This window comes from Podarcis tiliguerta (genome assembly GCF_965153285.1).
Source record: "Podarcis tiliguerta genome assembly, chromosome: 3".
Classification (NCBI taxonomy): domain Eukaryota; kingdom Metazoa; phylum Chordata; class Lepidosauria; order Squamata; family Lacertidae; genus Podarcis; species Podarcis tiliguerta.
Window position 1 is genome coordinate 8,257,894 of NC_139536.1, and position 5,429 is coordinate 8,263,322.

The 5,429-nt window shown below is 43.6% G+C and overlaps 1 protein-coding gene across 5 annotated transcripts in view; it reads right to left on the reverse strand.

Moving 5' to 3' along the window:
- SANBR (SANT and BTB domain regulator of CSR) overlaps positions 1-5,093 on the reverse strand; it is a 35,583-nt gene extending 30,490 nt beyond the window's left edge. For 4 of the 5 annotated variants that reach the window (XR_014509250.1, XR_014509251.1, XM_083432608.1 and 1 more), the window contains exons 1-4: positions 4,948-5,082; positions 3,859-3,984; positions 3,263-3,378; positions 1,965-2,062 (exon numbers count right to left, since the gene is read on the reverse strand). The gene's annotated coding sequence lies outside the window, so the exon portion shown is untranslated. Of the gene's footprint in view, positions 1-1,964; positions 2,063-3,262; positions 3,379-3,858; positions 3,985-4,947 lie in introns of all 5 variants that reach the window. The other variant, XM_083432609.1, reaches the window with a different exon arrangement.
- Positions 5,094-5,429: the final 336 nt, after the last annotated feature.

Here is a 5,429-nt window from a genome sequence, read left to right on the forward strand (position 1 = left end):
CCTGCATGCTGCGCTAAACCAGGCGTGGAGACTCGCCGAGTGGCGCCAGAAATCACATCTGCGCACGCACAGATACCGGAAATCGCATCTGCGCATGTCCAGACGCTGAAAATTGTTTCTGCGCAGGCGCGATTTTTGGCATCTGGGCATGCACAGAAACGATTTCCGGCATCGCGGACATGCGCAGATGTGATTTCCAGCGTCGTGCTGCGCCAGTCCAGCCCACAGACGATCTCCATGGGAGTGATCCGGCCCATGGCCGGTAAACCTTGCCGAGTCCTGGTCTAGATGAATGCCAACAGCAAAAAAAAAAAACAGCAGCAGCAGCAGCAACAACAACAACGTTGGGACAATATGCAAACTAAAGCCAGCTAAAATACCCTACCCTTCAAGTTTTCCCGAAAGCATGCACCTTATCATCCCATGGCTTCCTTACCATAGTTATTACCGTGATATGAAAAAGCCTTTGTAGACAGTTATTAAAAATACATCAGTTAACATAGCCTCAACACAGAGCAAACCCAATACCTCAGCATCTCTCAAACTATCAGGCATCTTAGCTCTGCGAAGTTGACAGGTGCTCTGCCACACGATGATAGTTCCAGACAGGCATGAAGCTTTTGTCTAGCCGCAACATGCTTTGTAAAATGCAACCTAGATTTGGCTCCTTATTAAAAAGATGAATAAATAGGTGTGTCGGGGGGTGGGGGTGGGGAAGTTTTATTGACAGAAACACAGTTTCATCCACTCAAGCACTCCTTTAGAGCTGTTTCAAACAATGACCATTTATATTTCTGTGGGATAGCCTGCTCCTCTTTCAAGAGCCACTCCCAACATACACTGCTGTTTGCAGCACATAATGTAGAACACATCAGTTTACTGCTCAGCAAACCAAGATTAGTTATGAGGATGAGCGACAGTCAGCCTCAGGCTCCTGAGTTCCTTCCATCACCAGGGCCATCAGGAGGAGACTGGATGCTTCCACTTCAGATTTAACTAGAGGTTATCATTATGTCAAAATCCTAAAGCTGTGGTTAATCTTAACAAGAACGAGTGGAAACAAGCCAGCTTCAAAACCCATTGTTTGAAGATGGCTTGTTTTCACTAAGGGTAGTAAAGACTCACATTTTGTCTGGGTTCAGAGATCACAGCAAACTATTCATTTAGGACAGAAGTAAAAACTTCCAAACCCCTATTTTTGGGCTGTGGAAAGGGGGGTGGGAGAGAGAATGCACGAGCCAAAAGATCATTAAGGTTCATTTCCTGTAATGCTAAACTTTGCTTTAGAATTACATCCAAACTTGCTCATTATAAAGGCATGCAAATTCACATCAATTTCCAGCATGGGCATGGAGCACTCTACACATAGAATAGGCAGACCCAAATTGATCATGGAAATATGACTGACATGGAAGAAGCAGCCTTATGCCGAGTCAAGCCATTTGGCCACCTAATTCAGTAATACTGACTAGTAGTGTCTTTCCAGGATTTGAAATGGGGGTCTCTCCCAGCCATACCAGAAGATGCTAGGAATTGACCCTAGGACCTTTAAGATGCAAAGGAGATGATCTCCTCCTGAGCTGTGGCCCTTTGAGTGGCCAATTATTGAAGTTGACTTGAATTCAATCCTAAGTAAGAGCAGTAGATATCAATGGGGTTATTCCAATTAAATACATTTAGAATCAATAAGACTAACTGATTTCAGGAATACATTCTAAACTCTGTGACTTAACTGGGTTATGTCTCATAGAGCTCATTTGCACCCTTTGTTTAAAAAGCTCTGAAAGGAAAGTAAGCTATATATGGGTGTGAGTTATTAGAAGAAAAATATTTTTTTTAAAAAAAGAGAGGCCTTTAAACGGATGTTTGAATAGCTAAGGCAAGCATCAGTTGCACAACATTTACCTAACAGTATGCAACATTTTTAAAGGAGAAGAAAACTGGAATGCAATTTAGTCAGATACCTTTCTTACGTAAGATGAACTTTATTTGTAGTAGAAAATCATTGATATATGTATAGTCCGAAATAAAGCAACTCATTCAGTCTGGGCCTAAAGGCAAGCTAAAGAAAGAGAAATAAAAATAATAGTAAGTGATATTATTGTAAATTCTCCAACTCATCATATAATGATCCATACAACAAAAAAATGTATCACCTGTCATAGAGTGATACTTAGAAACATGAAGTCCATATCCATTACCTTTAATACACCTACATAATTTGTTTAGCAGTATGGAATTCTAATACCTAGGAATCATACAGCTGGATAAAATACTGCCCTTAACAAATGATAAAAGTTCCCTTCATCCAGTATTTCCAAAATAAGCCAATTATTCAGTACATCCTTAAATAAAAAATGACTTTAAAATTTGCACATTTTTGAGCCTGTGTTACTCCTTCCAAATCAGCAACCTTTTATTTTATTTTAGAAAAGTTGGCATAGGAATTTAAAAAGATGCTTTGTAGCCAAAGGATCAGAAACAGAGAACAAACAGATTCTCCTAAATCGAAGGTATCAAATTTGTTACTGTAGCTACAGCCCAAGGAGCATGCTAGAAGGAATGAAGACACACATGACAGTTATTTGTTATTGTGTCCTAAACAGAAAACTAGCTGCTAGATGATTCTTCAGAATGAAGTAATTCACTTCTATATGGAAGAAAATCCCAGCAAGCCAGAACTGCTCTGAAACCAATTACTGGTTCCAAAAAGTTTTGGAGCTGAATTTAGTATTAGAAAAGCAAACACCTCAGACCAACGAGCCACAGGAAGAGAGACAGAAAATAATATCCTGTAACACAACAGCAAGAACCTTCCTGGGAAAATAAAATTTATCTGATCTATCCTTATAATTTAATTGCTGGTTTTTGTTGCACGCATCATCTTCCCCTCCCCTCACTATACCTTGTAAATTGTAAAGATGAAGTAGTGCAATTATTTAGCTATAAACTCTAAGCTTATTTAGTGAATAGCATATATATTATTGTATGCATTTTGTTTGTGTTTTATATAGATAAATCCTAATAAAATGATTATGAAAGAAAATTAAAATTATTTAAATGTACTTTAATGTCACCTATCTGTAATGTGTCAGATTTAGTTAGTATCTTTCAGAAACGAGGTTAATCATATTAACCGATCTGAGGAAACCATCATGCTTGAAACAAAAGGCACTGCCTCAGGACAAAAACTGAAAAGATTTTTTTGAATGTTCCTTCCCACCACTCATCGTCACTTCACTGCAGACATTGTTCGGCTCACCTGCAGCTCTTATAAATGCAACAGTCTAGCTGAAAATAGCATCTTTGGAATGTAGAAAGGGCCCTTGAAATCTCACATCCTTCATAAATTTCTTTCTTTGAAAAAATTCTATTTCACTATAAACAAAATAAACAAAAATGTTCAATTATCTTGCATACATGACCCAACAAAGAGCATGTGGATAGCACATTATCCAATATATTATTAGACAAAATAATAATAATGAACATTATCCAAAATGACAATTGAGATGCAAAGCTTTTGATCAAATACAAAACATAAAAGAAAAAACAACCCAAAGCATCCATGTGGCTGTGATATCATCATCATCTATTAAATTTCTATACTGCCCTTCAGCTGAGGATCACAGGGCAGTTTACAATATAATACAGTAGCCTTACCAACATTGAAGTTTTCCCAGAACAGGTAAGTGATAAGTGTTTTTCCTATCCTGAAAAGGTCTCGGAGTTACGAACGCTTCGTAAATTTCTGTAGAGTCTAAACTCTTTGTTGCATAAACAACAGACAAGAAGGGATGGAGGTTATCCAGAAAGCAGACCAAAAAAACACGAAACCCCTCAACTAGCACTAGTTACCTGAAGGATGCTCCAACGCAAGCGAGGTGCTGCCAACTGATGGGATCCAAAATGCAATGAAAGCGCCTCTCAGGAAAACACAGCGGCAGGCAGGGCAGGGCAAAAGGACCAGACAGATATTATATCCTGAGGAGAGAAAGAGAGACAAAGAGCCAGAGAGTATCACTTCGCCTGTCGCATGGATTCAGCTCTGCCTCCAAAAAGGAAATAATTAAGGCAGGTTTGCATCCCAAACTGATCAGTGGCACCACCCTGCTCCTCTGACCGGATCTTTTCCCTGTCTCCCTCTTCCCTGCATTCCCCACCCTGCACCACCCCACCTCCCTGGGTGCTGGAGGAAGGGAAATATCCATTGCGACCATCACCCCCCCCCAGAGCTTTGCCCAGAGCAATGCAGGCACACGCCCCTCCGAAGGGTTGCCCCCTTACTCCTCTTATGTCAAGAGGCACCCCTGGCTGGTTGGGAAGCTGGAAGAAGACCTGGCAACCTGGGAAACCCAGCCAGATGGGCGGGGTATAAATAATAAATTATTATTATTCTTCCAGGGAGCTACCTGACTTCAAACCCCACCCCCACCCCCCAGGCTAAGATGCAGAACTCCATCTCCGGCCTGAAACCCTGGGGGGAGCTGCTGCTGCTGCTGCCAGTCCGTGTAGGCAATACTGAACTGGATGGGCCCAGGGTCCAAGGCAGGCTCCCCATGTTCCTAACTTATTGGCTCTTGGGACCAAAAAGCAACAACCCCACACTCAATAAAATTAGTTAATACTACACTATCCCTCTTTCTCTCTCACACACATACGAACTACCCAAGCAAACCTAATTACCACACAGCAGTATTAATTTAAAAAATAATAATTAAATTAACCACCGACTGAGGGAATCTCCTGACCTTCAGTGCAAGCTAACTTTTATTTGATAGAATAAAAAGGGTTTATTTTCGGAGGGGGGTTGCACTCTCATAGGCTAAAGTGAGCCCCCCCCCCTCCGCGCGCCTTCGCCCACCTCCTCCTCCTGCCTGCCTCTCTCTCTCTCTCCCTCTCTCTTTTTCTTTCTCTCTCTTTCTCTCCCTCCCTTTGGCAACCCACCTCTCCCACTCGCTATACCGCCCTTTTCTCCTCATGAAAAGGAAAGGTTGGTTGTTGTGGCGGGCGGGAGAGGCGGCCCTGTCAGTCACGCCGCGCCGGCCAATCCTCTCGCCGCGCCCGGCCCTTCCCCGCCACCCGCTCTCTCCAAACGGGCCAATGAGAGGGGCCGGGGAGGGGAGGGGCGTGAGCGCCCGCCCGCGGCTTGGCTTTGCCGCAGTGCAGCGGCCCCGTCCCTTCCCTTCCCCTGCCGCCCTTCTGCTCTCTCTCTCTCTCTCTTTCTCTCCGTCTCGCTTCTCCCGCGGCGGGCAGCCCCGCCCCCTCAGCGTCCCGTCGCCTAGCAACCGGCGGCATCGGGCCTACTGCGGCGGCTGCGGCGCTGGCGGAGCCTTTCAGGCGAGGCTTCTTTCTCTTTCTCTCTCTCTCTCTCTGAGGGGGAAGAAGGGAGGAAGGCGAGAGCTGTTTGGGGAAGGGAAAAGAGAGCG